Source organism: Lolium perenne, chromosome 1, assembly GCF_019359855.2.
Source record: "Lolium perenne isolate Kyuss_39 chromosome 1, Kyuss_2.0, whole genome shotgun sequence".
In the NCBI taxonomy this organism is placed as follows: domain Eukaryota; kingdom Viridiplantae; phylum Streptophyta; class Magnoliopsida; order Poales; family Poaceae; genus Lolium; species Lolium perenne.
In genome coordinates, this window is record NC_067244.2 from 103,824,915 (window position 1) to 103,841,928 (window position 17,014).

Below are 17,014 nucleotides of genomic sequence, written 5' to 3' on the forward strand. Positions count from 1 at the left end.
TTGGTGTGGAGAAAGTTTTCAAGGGTCGAGAGAGGAGGATGATACAATATGATCAAGAAGAGTGAAAAGTCTAAGCTTGGGGATGCCCCGGTGGTTCACCCCTGCATATTTCAAGAAAACTCAAGCATCTAAGCTTGGGGATGCCTTCCCTTCTTCATCGACAAATTATCAGGTTCCTTCTCTTGAAACTATATTTTTATTCGGTCACATCTTATGTACTTTACTTGGAGCGTCTGTGTGCTTTTGTTTTTGTTTTTGTTTGAATAAATGCTTGTGTGGGAGAGAGACACGCTCCGCTGGTTCATATGAACACATGTGTTCTTAGCTTTTAATTTTCATGGCGAAGGTTGAAACTGCTTCGTTAATTGTTATATGGTTGGAAACGGGAAATGCTACATGTAGTAATTGGTATGATGTCTTGAATAATTTGATACTTGGCAATTGTTGTGCTCATGTTTAAGCTCTTGCATCATATACTTTGCACCTATTAATGAAGAAATACATAGAGCTTGCTAAAATTTGGTTTGCATAATTGGTCTCTCTAAGGTCTAGATAATTTCTAGTATTGAGTTTGAACAACAAGGAAGACGGTGTAGAGTCTTATAATGTTTACAATATGTCTTTTATGTGAGTTTTGCTGCACCGGTTCATCCTTGTGTTTGTTTCAAATAAACCTTGCTAGCATAAGCCTTGTATCGAGAGGGAATACTTCTCATGCATCCAAAATACTTGAGCCAACCACTATGCCATTTGTGTCCACCATACCTACCTACTACATGGTATTTCTCCGCCATTCCAAAGTAAATTGCTTGAGTGCTACCTTTAAATTTCTATCCTTCACCTTTGCAATATATAGCTCATGGGACAAATAGCCTAAAAACTATTGTGGTATTGAATATGTACTTATGCACTTTATCTCTTATTAAGTTGCTTGTTGTGCGATAACCATGTTCCTGGGGACGCCATCAACTACTCTTTGTTGAATATCATGTGAGTTGCTATGCATGTTCGTCTTGTCTGAAGTAAGGGAGATTTACCACTAAAATGGTTAGAGCATTGCATAATGTTAGAGAAGAACATTGGGCCGCTAACTAAAGCCATGATCCATGGTGGAAGTTTCAGTTTTGGACAAATATCCTCAATCTCATATGAGAAAATTAATTGTTGCTACATGCTTATGCATAAAAGAGGAGTCCATTATCTGTTGTCTATGTTGTCCCGGTATGGATGTCTAAGTTGAGAATAATCAATAGCGAGAAATCCGATGCGAGCTTTCTCCTTAGACCTTTGTACAGGCGGCATAGAGGTACCCCTTTGTGACACTTGGTCAAAACATGTGCATTGCGATGATAATCCAGGTAATCCGAGCTAATTAGGACAAGGTGCGGGCACTATTAATATACTATGCCTGAGGCTTGCAACTTGTAGGATATAATTTACATAACACATATGCTTTATTACTACCGTTGACAAAATTGTTTCTTGTTTTCAAAATCAAAGCTCTAGCACAAATATAGCAATCGATGCTTTCCTCTTTGAAGGACCATTCTTCTACTTTTATGATGAGTCAGTTCACCTATTTCTCTCTATCTTAGATGCAAACACTTGTGTGAACTGTGCATTAATTCCTACATACTTGCGTATTACACTTGTTATATTACTTTGCATTGACAACTATCCATGAGATATACATGTTACAAGTTGAAAGCAACCGCTGAAACTTAATCTTCCTTTGTGTTGCTTCAATGCCTTTACTTTGAATTATTGCTTTATGAGTTAACTCTTATGCTAGACTTATTGATGCTTGTCTTGAAAGTACTATTCATGAAAAGTCATTGCTACATGATTCATTTGTTTACTCATGTCATTACCATTGTTTTGATCGCTGCATTCATTACATATGCTTACAATAGTATGATCGAGGTTATGATGGCATGTCACTCCAGAAATTATCTTTGTTATCGTTTACCTGCTCGGGACGAGCAGAAACTAAGCTTGGGGATGCTGATACGTCTCCGACGTATCGATAATTTCTTATGTTCCATGCCACATTATTGATGATATCTACATGTTTTATGCACACTTTATGTCATTTTTATGCGTTTTCTGGAACTAACCTATTGACGAGATGCCGAAGGGCCAGTTCCTGTTTTCTGCTGTTTTTGGTTTCAGAAATCCTAGTAAGGAAATATTCTCGGAATCGGACGAAATCAACGCCCAGCATCCTATTTTTCCACGAAGCTTCCAGAACACCCGAGAGTCGCCAGAGGGGAGGCCTGGTGGGCCCAGGAGGGTGGCCGGCGCGGCCCAGGCCCTGGCCGCGCCGCCTTACCCTCTCACCGCCTCTTCGACCCTCCGACTCCGCCTCTTCGCCTATATAAAGGTCCTCGACCTAAAACCTCGATAAAAAAGCCACGGTACGAGAAACCATCCCGAGCCGCCGCCATCGCGAAGCCAAGATCTGGGGGACAGGAGTCTCTGTTCTGGCACGCCGCCGGGACGGGGAAGTGCCCCCGGAAGGCTTCTCCATCGACACCACCGCCATCTTCATCACCGCTGCTGTCTCCCATGAGGAGGGAGTAGTTCTCCATCGAGGCTCGGGGCTGTACCGGTAGCTATGTGGTTAATCTCTCTCCCTATGTACTTCAATACAATAATCTCATGAGCTGCCTTACATGATTGAGATTCATATGATGATGCTTGTAATCTAGATGTCATTATGCTAGTCAAGTGGGTTTTACTTATGTTATCTCCGGAGACTCCTTGTCCCACGTGTGTAAAGGTGACAGTGTGTGCACCGTGTGGGTCTCTTAGGCTATATTTCACAGAATACTTATTCACTGTTATGAATGGCATAGTGAAGTGCTTATGATGTAGCCCGACCTTCGGTCTTCGCCACATCATATGCATCGACGCCGACACGTCACGCAAAGGTGAATCTTCTCCTTTATGCGTGCGTACAATTACCTATGTGGAATGGTATGCTACTTCATCCTCCGTCATATGACCATGATAGGAATACATCACCAAGTACGGAGGAAGTGGAGGATGCCATGGATGCTCGAGGACTCAAGGCCGAGGTCGTGGAAGCATGGAAGAAGCTCCAGGCGCAGCTACACCGGAGTCGCCGGCGTCGCCAACTCACAACGGAGTCTCCGGCCCATGAAGATCAAGACCGGAGTCTCCGGCCTACATACAAGAGAGTCTCCGGACTATGTGAAGCGCTATCCACAAGTCAATTAGGGCCAAGGCCCATGTACCCCCTTCTATGCCTAAACTACCCCTCCTTAGTGGCTCCCTATATATAGGCTCCCACCTCCCCCTTCATTAGGTTAGAGTAGATGAACTAGAATTTGGCTCATGCCTCCACCATCCCTTTGGGATTAGGGAAACCCCCTCCTTAGATTATCATATCTATTGTATCAAGGCACTCCTTATATGATTAGTCTCTCACACTTGTGATTCTACCACCGGTCTCTCACTCGTGTGATTCCACCGATCGTATACCGATCTTCCTCTCGGGGATTCTACCGCGTGTCTCTCCCTTGAGAGATTCTATCGGGATAGTGGTTCGGGCTATCGGGAGTAAACCGGAATTGTATCGGGTTGGTGTGTGTTTGCGTGTGTTCATCGTGTTCATCGCCGTGTTCTTCGTGTTCTTCCTCTCCCCCGCCTTTCCCTCGGTCAATTCGTGAGATCGGGCAACCCACGTCGCCTTAGGCCACATCATATGGTATCAGAGCAAAGGTTGCCACGAATTTGACCACAAATCTCTCCAATTTTCGCCCAAAAATTTCCCAAAAAAAATTGGCCCAAAAAATAGCTCGAAAATTGATCTCCGAATTTGTTGCGTTTTTTGTGGTTTTGATCCACAGATCTGGTGTTGTTTTTGTTGATCTACAGCTTCCCCAATTTCCACCTATTAATATCTCTTTATGATTGCAATGTGTTTTGTATCACAATTTATCTATGTGCTACTCTAGTGATGTTATTAAAGTAGTTTATTCCTCCTGCACGGTGTAATGGTGACAGTGTGTGCATCGTGTTAGTACTTGGCGTAGGCTATGATTGTGATCTCTTGTAGATTATGAAGTTAACTATTGCTATGATGGTATTGATGTGATCTATGCCTCCTTTCGTAGCGTGAAGGTGACAGTGTGCATGCTATGTTAGTACTTGGTTTGGTTATGTTGATCTGTCATGCACTCTAAGGTTATTTAAATATGAACATCGAATATTGAGGAGTTTGTTAACTCCGGCATTGAGGGTTCGTGTAATCCTACACAGTTAGTGGTGTTCATCATCCAACAAGAGAGTGTAGAGTCTAGCATTTATCTATTTATTCTGTTATGTGATCAATGTTGAGAGTGTCCACTAGTGAAAGTATAATCCCTAGGCCTTGTTCCTAAATACTGCAATAATCGCTGCTTGTTTACTGTTCTACTGCATCTGTACTGTCCGCAATATCACCACCATCAACCACACGCCAGCAAGCACTTTTCTGGCGCCGTTGCTACTGCTCATACTTATTTATACCACCTGTATTTCACTATCTCTTCGCCGAACTAGTGCACCTATTTGGTGTGTTGGGGACATAAGAGACTTCTTGCTTTGTGGTTGCAGGGTTGCATGAGAGGGATATCTTTGACCTCTTCCTCCCTGAGTTCGATAAACCTTGGGTGATCCACTTAAGGGAAACTTGCTGCTGTTCTACAAACCTCTGCTCTTGGAGGCCCAACACTGTCTACAAGAATAGAAGCACCCGTAGACATCAACAGTTTTAGGAAGAAGGCCGGAAAAGTGCCAGAAAAGTGGTATGAATAAGTATGAGCAGTAGTAACAGCGCCAGAAAAGTGCTTGCTGGCGTATAGTTGATGGTGGTAATATTGCAGGCAGTACAAATGCAGTAGAACAGTAAACAAGCAGCGATAGCAGTAATTAGGAACAAGGCCTAGGGATCGTACTTTCACTAGTGGACACTCTCAACATTGATCACATAACAGAATAAATAAATATATGCTAAATTCTACACCCTCTTGTTGGATGATGAACACCACTAACTGTGTAGGATTACATGAACCCTCAATGCCGGAGTTAACAAGCTCCACAATATTCGATGTTCATATTTAAATAACCTTAGAGTGCATGACAGATCAACATAACCAAACCAAGTACTAACATATCATGCACACTGTCACCTTCACGCTACGAAAGGAGGCATAGATCACATCAATACCATCATAGCAATAGTTAACTTCATAATCTACAAGAGATCACAATCATAGCCTACGCCAAGTACTAACACGATGCACACACTGTCACCATTACACCGTGCAGGAGGAATAAACTACTTTAATAACATCACTAGAGTAGCACACAGATAAATTGTGATACAAAACACATTGCAATCATAAAGGGATATAAATAAGCACTTCACTATGCCATTCATAACAGTGAATAAGTATTCTGTGTAATATAGCCTAAGAGACCCACACGGTGCACACACTGTCACCTTTACACACGTGGGACAAGGAGTCTCCGGAGATCACATAAGTAAAATCCACTTGACTAGCATAATGACATCTAGATTACAAGCATCATCATATGAATCTCAATCATGTAAGACAGCTCATGAGATTATTGTATTGAAGTACATAGGAGAGAGATGAACCACATAGCTACCGGTACTGATGTAGCCCCGGTCACCGACGTCGCTACATCAAGACCAACAAGTGCAACCCCGCCTATCGGCGACGCTACACCATGGCCAAAGAGTCCCCCAAGTGGACCTTCAACCCTAAACCACGCTACACACGACAAGGTGAACTCATTCCTCTCGATACTCGACCTCGTCAATACCTTGAATGGAATGCTACCTCATATCGGTGTGCTACATATCATTAGGTACAAGAATCATCGAGGAACCGGAGAGGAGGAACACCCATGGTGCAAGGAAGCGAGGGAAGAGAAGAGGAGCCATTCATCATGGTGCAAGGGAGAAGGAAGAAGAAGAAGGAAGGAAGAAGGAAGAAGAAGAAGGAAAGAAGAGAAGAAGGAAGAGGGAGGAGGAGGCCCAGCCGGCCCAGAGTCCGGTCCGACCGGGCCCCAGACCGACCTGCCCGGTTGGCGACCGGTCAACCGGCTCCACAACCGGACCGCCCGGTCCCTGTGCTCCGGCCCGACCGGCCCCAGACCGGATCCGACGGAAACTACCCACCAAACTGCCTAAGTTACCCACTTATGTACCTTTTCGCCATGTGTTGTCTTGTAGGCCTATATATAGACCCTAGACACCCCCTTACCTCTTTAGACAAGATGATAGCTTAAACATGAACTTGAGCTTTGTCTCCCTAGGGTTTCATCCCTCTGTAATCAAGGCAACCCTTGTTGTTGATCTAGATCTGTGAGTGAGATTCTAGTGCGAGCACTCTCTCTCCCTCTCCGATCTCCTTCTCCAACACCGGTCTCTCTCCTCGGAATTCTACCGCGGTCTCTTCCGTAGGAGATTCTATCGGCGTGGTCCATCGAGCCACGGGGGTAAGTAATCGGTTGTATCGGGTAGGTGTGCGTGCGTGAGTCCTCGTGTTCTTCGTGTTCATCGTGTTCTTCGCGCTCTCCCACCTTTTCCCCTTTGGATTTTGGGTCAACCGCAAGATCGGGCCACACACGGGGTCTTAGACCTCATCATATGGTATCGTAGCCTTTGGTTTCCGCGGATTTGACCCCCACCCATCCAATTTCGTCTCTGAAAATTTTCCCCAAAAATCCCCAAAAATAGCCCTAATTTGCCTTTGGACGGATCTGCGATTTCGTTGCGTTTTGAGTGGTTTTAGTCCATGGATTTGGTGTTGGAGTGATTGATCTACTACTTCCCCATCTTTTCCCCATCAAATTCATCCGATTTCGTCCAAATACGAGCAATTTTTGCTTCCGTTTTCCTCAAGTTCTTGGTGCTGTTCTTGAGGAAAACAGCTTCTCCCCGATCCGGTCAACCACCGCGCGCCGCCTGGGCCCCACCCCCGCCACGACGCGCCCCACGCGGCCGCGCCACCTTCCTCGCCCAAAGCACCTGCCGCCGCCTGCGCTGCCGCTCGCTCACGCAGCGCCCAGACCGCCGGCCCACCAACCACGCCGCCGCTCCAACCGCTCCCGCCAGGCCACAACTCCACCACGCGCCCGCGCGCAGGCCCACGCCCATCAGCACATCGCCCGCACCAAACCGCGCGCGCCCAGCCGCCAAAACCACCAGCTCCGCCTGCCTCGCGAGAAATCAACACGCAGAAATCGCCCAGCGCAAAATCCGGTCAGACCGGATTTCTGACCGGGCCGTCCGGTCTGCAACCGGGGCCCAGACCGGTGCCATCCGGACCAAGTCCAGGGGCCCATCCGGTTCCAGATCCGGTTCTGGACCGGGCCGGCCGGTCCCAGGTCCGGTTTGACCGGGTTCTGGACCGGGTTTGACCCAGTTTTCGCCCATTTTGACTCCACTTTTTGCTCCAAATTTTGACAACTTTCCGGCGCCCGTTTGATCCCAAACTTTCACAGTTATCCCCTTTCATCTTGACTCTAATTTTGACACCTTTTCCGAAATTTTTGGAGCCCAACTTCCGACCGCTCGTTTTGACCCAAATTTTCGGGCATTGACTTAATTTGCTCGGTTTCCGATTTGGAGTGCATCGGTTGTCTATTCCGCTTCCGCGCCTACATCAACACCGCGACGACACCGTTGGCACCCCGGTTTCCGGCGCAACGTCGCCACCATCATCGACACCCCTTCGTCATCGCAAGTTGTGTGTTCCGACACCGCCTAACATCTAGGTATAACTTGCACCCCACCTTGTAACCCCTCTTCCTTTTGCGATCTATCCTACGAGCATTGCTTATCGAGTGTTGCGAGACATTGCACGTGGCCCCGATTGTGAGGTGTGTGTGTCGTGTGGAGTAAAGCTTCTAAGCAAAACTCGTGTGGCAAGATAGCAAAAGCGAGCTAACGCTAACATAGTGCGAGAAAAAGCCGCCAAAATACAAAAAGAGCACAAGTGTGCATAGTGCCATCATACATACCAAAGTGTACAAAGCGCCACCATAGTTACAAAAGAGTGCAAGTGCCACCAAATACAAAAGAGGGAAAAGCTTTTAAGCAAAAGAGAGAAAAAGAGAAGAGAGGCCGCGTGTAAATCTTGTTGTCTCTTCGTTTGCAACCAAGCTTTGATCTCTTCTTGTGTTAGTGTGACACCGAGCACCCTTGATTAAGGGCTTCATACACTTTTCCGCTCACTTTTTGGTCGCACTAACCCCGTTCATCTCGTGTGTGTGTTCCATATCTTTTCCGTGTTTCTAGTGATCATCGCTTTGACATTTGAATTTTTGGACTTCACCCACTCTTAACAACAAACTTGATTTCGGATTTCGTCTTTTGGCTTTCCACCACACTCACCTACCACCATATTTGCTAGCTTTTGCGTGTGTCTTTGTGTGAGTACCCGATACAATTGATTTTGACCTCGGCTTTTTGGATCGCCCCGATCTTATCATACCACGGTAAGATATCGAGGTAGTCTTCTTCCACTAACATACACCATATAGATACCATCGTGCTAACATGTATAGCGACGGAGACGACACGGAGGAGTACATGGAGCACTTCGAGGAGGACACCTCCTCAAGCACCGCGGATGTGGAGGAACATGTGGAGCTCGACACCGACTCTAGCTCCACAAGCATCATCGGCATGTCCGACATCGAGGAGCTCGACAACGACCATGGCTCCCCAAGCATCACCGACATGACCGACATCGAGGAGCTCTACATCGACAATGGCTCCTCATACATGGACGACATGGTGGAGCACCACCTCGAGGACGACATGGACGACATGGTGGAGCACCACCCCGAGGACGACATCGACGAGCTCTACATCGACACTAGCTCACCACTCATGGACGACATGGTGGAGCAACGCCACGACTTCGACATCGACACCATGGCGGAGCCTCGCCTAGTCTCCACACGGAGCAAAGACGATGCGCCCTCGCATCCATACTTGGCCAAGGGAGCTACATATGAAGATGGAGGACCTCCACGATGGCACCATCATATGGTTCACCAAGAGCGTCCTCAACATGAGCGTCATCGACACACTACTCCGAGCTCCACAAGGCACCACCATGAGCGTGCTTATGCACAAGATAGTCGACCTCAACGACACCATATGGAGCATCAAGAGCGTCACCAACATGATCGTCATCGACACTCTTCTCCAAGCTCCACAAGAAGCCGCAAGCAACATGCCAAGTCGCATGAGCCATCATCTAGGCATGGCGAGGACCGTCATCGACTCACACCATCACATGATCGCCGTCGACCATCACCACCTCATGGACCCCATCGACATAAGTCGCCACATGATCACCGCCGACACAAGCTACTCCATGAGCGCCATCGACACACATCTTCCACGGATCTTCGACGACACCACTCAAGCCATGGTGAGGATGCCCGAAGACGAGAGCCTCGACATGGAGACGAGAACCACCATCATATGGTGACTACCACTCCAAGGATGGCAAGTACACATCGCGCATACCGTCCTTCCACGGCGACTTCCACCTCTTGTGCCACCACCACAATGGCCTCAAGCTCGTCACGTGCCTATGGACTCCGATGCTACAAGTGCAAGCAACAAGGCCACCCTCCACGGGAATGTCCCAATCTCCTATGTGAGGTGTGCAAGGCCAAGGGTCATGAGGCATGGCAATGCACAAAGCCAAGCGCCAAGACACTCTTCTTCGACAAGCTCCAAGCTCAAGCCACCAAGAAGCCTTCGACGCCCACACTTCAAGATGAAGATCGACAAGGCCAACACAAGGATGATGTGGATCCGAGCATAGCTCTCCACGACACTACGGCGCCACCGATGGAGGATAACTTGGGAGGAGATGGAGTTGAGATGGTTGAGCATGGGAACTTCCCTTCAACCAAGGAGGCGCATGGAGATGAGAAAGTCGAGCCTACTCCCATATGCTTGATTGATGAGTTGGTACCAAGCCCATGTGAGCATGAGAGCCACCTAGCCCACTTGAGCGAGAGTGATAGTGAGTTGAGTGACTACTACTCCATATGTGAGTTTGAGTGCTTCCAATTGGAGGACATGAGTGATACACCGAGTGAGTTGCGAGAGGTAGATGATAGGTCCATGGAGGACATCGATTTTGCTAACACATTAACCTCTCCCTCTTTGGTGTCTTCTTATGTTGCATTAGGTTCCGAGGAGGACGAGTTCCCGATCATGGAGACGATGTACATGGTGCATGACGATGAAGATATCTCACCATGCTTGCTCCAAGATGCACATGTCGACCACATGGATCCTCCTACTTCCACCACACCTACTTCAAATGAGTCGGCCTACAAAGGTAACAACATAGGTGTTGGTGATGCCATGATCCCACTAGTGGACATGATGACTTATGAATGCATGCATGATCTTGATAACACATTTGCTACATCATATGCTACTTTCATGTTCCCATGTGATACTTTGCTTGATAACATTGTTGACCATGTGGAATTGAGTGCTTGTGATACCATGACCATGCCATGCTATGAAAGCTTTAATTTTTCCACCATTGCTTGCAATATGTCGACAACTTGCTCTTTACCATGTATTGCTTGCAATGATAATGACAAGGATGACATTAGCTTCCGCATGCTTTGCCCCAAATGTTTGCACTACTCCATGATCCTTGCATCCAAGATTGTGAACAATTGCTCTTTCCTATGCTTGGTATGCAAGAATGCTTATTTCATTGTCCATGAGATGGCCCCCATAGCCTTCTCACCTTTTTATGATCATGAGTTGCCACATGCCATGAATGCACCTTCTTACCATATGCACTATCGCCATGCATCTCATACTATCTTGCTTGACACTAATGGTGATGTGCACAAGTCTTGGAACATCATGATGGATGATGTGTTCCTCTACCATGCACATACGCTCTTTGTTTTGCTCATTCCATGTGTAGGTACCCGACCATCAACTTCCACCGCCACGGAGCATGAGTTGACGAAACGCGCAATTGAGAGCTACCCCAACAAGGACGAGATACATGATCCAACCCACGGGATTCACACCAAAGGGTATGTTCCCAAACGCCTTCGCCCTCGTGTGTTTCCGGCTTGTCTTGTCGAGCTTCCGGTTTGGTCCATTTCCTCGTCACCCCTTTTGCCTCTTTTGCAACATATCTTGACACATCTTGTTGGCACAATGATTGTTGTATGTTTTGATGCTTTCATCATACACTTCGAGAATCTCAAGGACCATGTCATATATGTGAGAGATACCTTATGCATCTTGTGCCACATGTCACACAAAAAGTTGCCCTTCTTCGGATTTTTCATTTCATCTTTGGCATTTGCAATGGATTCTTTCACACTTGAGGAGGCTCATACCCGGCTCACGCCAACCATACACTCCCAAGCTCGAAGTCTCCATCGTTTTGCCATTGCACATAACAATTTTGCCCCAAATTTTGCCGCTCATACTAGCCTTTTGTTTGTTCCATTTGCTTGGGACAAGGCCATACCACACATTCTTCACACCATACAACTCTTACATGCACAAACTTTTGACCTTCCACATTTTGGATACAAACACACTCTTTTGGTTCCCATTTTTGCCTATTGCCTCTTGGAGAAACGACTTGATGCTTCGTATTTGATTGAGAGCCTCTTGTTCGCCTCTTGGAGAACCATTTGCAACTCGTTTTTCTCCAAGTTCTTCTTCGACCGCGACTTTATCCCTCTACCACAACATGGGAGAATCGTCATGGACTACACCATCGATGAGATGGAACAAGAGTCGAGGACGACTCTTCCCCAAGGGGGGGGAGATGATGTAGCCCCGGTCACCGACGTCGCTACATCAAGACCAACAAGTGCAACCCCGCCTATCGGCGACGCTACACCATGGCCAAAGAGTCCCCCAAGTGGACCTTCAACCCTAAACCACGCTACACACGACAAGGTGAACTCATTCCTCTCGATACTCGACCTCGTCAATACCTTGAATGGAATGCTACCTCATATCGGTGTGCTACATATCATTAGGTACAAGAATCATCGAGGAACCGGAGAGGAGGAACACCCATGGTGCAAGGAAGCGAGGGAAGAGAAGAGGAGCCATTCATCATGGTGCAAGGGAGAAGGAAGAAGAAGAAGGAAGGAAGAAGGAAGAAGAAGAAGGAAAGAAGAGAAGAAGGAAGAGGGAGGAGGAGGCCCAGCCGGCCCAGAGTCCGGTCCGACCGGGCCCCAGACCGACCTGCCCGGTTGGCGACCGGTCAACCGGCTCCACAACCGGACCGCCCGGTCCCAGGCCCGGTCTGACCGGCCCCAGACCGGATCCGACGGAAACTACCCACCAAACTGCCTAAGTTACCCACTTATGTACCTTTTCGCCATGTGTTGTCTTGTAGGCCTATATATAGACCCTAGACACCCCCTTACCTCTTTAGACAAGATGATAGCTTAAACATGAACTTGAGCTTTGTCTCCCTAGGGTTTCATCCCTCTGTAATCAAGGCAACCCTTGTTGTTGATCTAGATCTGTGAGTGAGATTCTAGTGCGAGCACTCTCTCTCCCTCTCCGATCTCCTTCTCCAACACAGGTCTCTCTCCTCGGAATTCTACCGCGGTCTCTTCCGTAGGAGATTCTATCGGCGTGGTCCATCGAGCCACGGGGGTAAGTAATCGGTTGTATCGGGTAGGTGTGCGTGCGTGAGTCCTCGTGTTCTTCGTGTTCATCGTGTTCTTCGCGCTCTCCCACCTTTTCCCCTTTGGATTTTGGGTCAACCGCAAGATCGGGCCACACACGGGGTCTTAGACCTCATCAGGTACAGCCCTTAGCCTCGATGGAGAACTACTCCCTACTGATGGGAGACAGCAGCGTTGATGAAGATGGCGGTGGTGTCGATGGAGAAGCCTTCCGGGGGCACTTCCTCGTCCCGGCGGCGTGCCGGAACAGAGACTCCTGTCCCCCAGATCTTGGCTTCGCGATGGCGGCGGCTCTGGAAGGTTTCTCGTACCGTGGCTTTTTCGTATCGAGGTTTTAGGTCGAGGGGCTTTATATAGGCGAAGAGGCGGCGTCAGAAGGTCAACGAGGCGATGTCACCATAAGGCGGCGCGGCCAGGGCCTGGGCCGCGCCGGCCTACCTCCTGGGCCCCCTGTGGGTCCACTCTGGCGACTCTCGGGTGTTCTGGATGCTTCCGAGGATTCTAAGATGCTGGGCGTTGATTTCGTCCGATTCCGAGAATATTTCCTTACTAGGATTTCTGAAACCAAAAATAGCAGAAAACAGCAACTGGCCCTTCGGCATCTCGTCAATAGGTTAGTTCCGGAAAACGCATAAATATGACATAAAGTATGCATAAAACATGTACATATCATCAATAATGTGGCATGGAACATAAGAAATTATCGATACGTCGGAGACGTATCAGCATCCCCAAGCTTAGTTCCTGCTCGTCCCGAGCAGGTAAACGATAACAAAGATAATTTCTGGTGTGACATGCCTTCATAACCTTGATCATACTATTGTAAGCATATGTAATGAATGCAGCGATCCAAACAATGTAAATGACATGAGTAAACAAATGAATCATATAGCAAAGAATTTTCATGAATAGTACTTTCAAGACAAGCATCAATAAGTCTTGCATAAGAGTTAACTCATAAAGCAATAATTCAAAGTAAAGGTATTGAAGCAACACAAAGGAAGATTAAGTTTCAGCGGTTGCTTTCAACTTGTAACATGTATATCTCATGGATAGTTGTCAATGTAGAGTAATATAACAAGTGCAATATGCAAGTATGTAGGAATCAATGCACAGTTCACACAAGTGTTTGCTTCTTGAGGTGGAAAGAAATAGGTGAACTGACTCAACATAAAAAGTAAAAGAAAGGTCTTTCAAAGAGGAAAGCATCGATTGCTATATTTGTGCTAGAGCTTTGATTTTGAAAGCATATAGAGAGCAATAAAAGTAAAATTTTGAGAGGTGTTTGTTGTTGTCAACGAATGGTAGTGGGTACTCTAACCCCCTTGCCAGACAAACCTTCAAAGAGCGGCTCCCATTTTATTTTATTTTTGTGTGGAACTCCTTCCAACCTTTCTTTCATAAACCATGGCTAACCGAATCCTCGGGTGCCTGCCAACAATATCATACCATGAAGGAGTGCCTTTTTTATTTTAGTTTTATTATGATGACACTCCTCCCCACCTTTGCTTTCTCAAGCCATGGCTAACCGAATCCTTCGGGTGCCGTCTAACAATCACATACCATGGAGGAGTGTCTATTTTTTATTAATTAATTTGGGACTGGGAATCCCATTGCCAGCTCTTTTTGCAAAATTATTGGATAAGCGGATGAAGCCACTAGTCCATTGGTGAAAGTTGCCCAACAAGATTGAAAGATAAACACCACATACTTCCTCATGAGATATAAAACATTGACACAAATCAGAGGTGATAAATTTTGAATTGTTTAAAGGTAGCACTCAAGCAATTTACTTTGGAATGGCGGAGAAATACCATGTAGTAGGTAGGTATGGTGGACACAAATGGCATAGTGGTTGGCTCAAGTATTTGGATGCATGAGAAGTATTCCCTCTCGATACAAGGTTTAGGCTAGCAAGGTTATTTGAAACAAACACAAGGATGAAGCGGTGCAGCAAAACTCACATAAAAGACATATTGTAAACATTATAAGACTCTACACCGTCTTCCTTGTTGTTCAAACTCAATACTAGAAATTATCTAGACCTTAGAGAGACCAATTATGCAAACCAAATTTTAGCAAGCTCTATGTATTTCTTCATTAATAGGTGCAAATTATATGATGCAAGAGCTTAAACATGAGCACAACAATTGCCAAGTATCAAGTTATCCAAGACATTTTAGCAATTACTACATGTATCATTTTCCAATTCCAACCATATAACAATTTAACGAAGCAGTTTCATCCTTCGCCATGAACATTAAAAGCTAAGAACACATGTGTTCCTATGAACCAGCGGAGCGTGTCTCTCTCCCACATAAGCATTTATTCAAACAAAAACAAAAACAAGAAACATACAGACGCTCCAAGTAAAGTACATAAGATGTGACCGAATAAAAATATAGTTTCAAGGGAGGAACCTGATAATTTGTTGATGAAGAAGGGGATGCCTTGGGCATCCCCAAGCTTAGATGCTTGAGTCTTCTTGAAACATGCAGGGGTGAACCACCGGGGCATCCCCAAGCTTAGAGCTTTCACTCTCCTTGATCATAGTATATCATCCTCCTCTCTTGACCCTTGAAAACTTCCTTCACACCAAACTCGAAACAAACTCATTAGAGGGTTAGTGCATAATCAAAAATTCACATGTTCAGAGGTGACACAATCATTCTTAACACTTCTGGACATTGCCCAAAGCTACTGGAAGTTAATGGAACAAAGAAATCCATCCCACATAGCAAAAGAGGCAATGCGAAATAAAAGGCAGAATCTGTCAAAACAGAACAGTCCGTAAAGACGAATTTTATTGAGGCACCAGACTTGCTCAAATGAAAATGCTCAAATTGAATGAAAGTTGCGTACATATCTGAGGATCACTCACGTAAATTGGCATAATTTTCTGAGTTACCTACAGAGAATTTTGCCCAGATTCGTGACAGCAAAGAAATCTGTTTCTGCGCAGTAATCCAAATCTAGTATGAACCTTACTATCAACGACTTTACTTGGCACAACAAAGGACAAAACTAAGATAAGGAGAGGTTGCTACAGTAGTAAACAACTTCCAAGACACAAATATAAAACAAAGTACTGTAGCAAAATAAACACATGGGTTATCTCCCAAGAAGTTCTTTCTTTATAGCCATTAAGATGGGCTCAGCAGTTTTAATGATGCACTCGCAAGAAATAGTATTTGAAGCAAAAGAGAGCATCAAGAAGCAAATTCAAAACACATTTAAGTCTAACATGCTTCCTATGCATAGGAATCTTGTAAATAAACAAGTTCATGAAGAGCAAAGTAACAAGCATAGGAAGATAAAACAAGTGTAGCTTCAAAAATTTCAGCACATAGAGAGGTGTTTTAGTAACATGAAAATTTCTACCACCATATTTTCCTCTCTCATAATAACTTTCAGTAGCATCATGAGCAAACTCAACAATATAACTATCACATAAAACATTCTTATCATGAGTCTCATGCATAAAATTATTACTACCCACATAAGCATAATCAATTTTATTAGTAATAGTGGGAGCAAATTCAACAAAGTAGCTATCATTATTATTCTCGTCATCAAATATAGGAGGCATATTGTAATCATAATCAAATTTATCCTCCATAACAGGCGGCACCAAAAGGCTACTATCATTATAATCATCATAAATAGGAGGCATATCATAATCAACATAAACTTTCTCCTCAATACCCGGAGGGCTAAAGAGATCATTTTCATCAAAACCGACCTCCCCAAGCTTAGAATTTTCCATAGCATTAGCAACAATAGTGTTCAAAGCATTCATATTAATAACATTCCCATTAGCATGCATATAAAGTTCCATGGGTTTTTTAATTCTCTCTTCAAACACATCATGTCCTAATTCAAGATAAAGTTCATAAAGATCTCTCATATTTTTGTTGTTTTCCATTATGCCTAACTAGTGTAAACAAGAAACAAAAAGATGCAATTGCAGGATCTAAAGGAAATAGCTTCGAGCACAAACACAATGGCGCCAGAAAAGTACTGTTACCTGGAACCGAAGTATGAGTGCCTTTTACCTTTCCTCCCCGGCAACGGCGCCAGAAAAGTACTTGGCGTAGGCTATGATTGTGATCTCTTGTAGATTATGAAGTTAACTATTGCTATGATGGTATTGATGTGATCTATGCCTCCTTTCATAGCGTGAAGGTGACAGTGTGCATGCTATGTTAGTACTTGGTTTTGTTGTGTTGATCTGTCATGC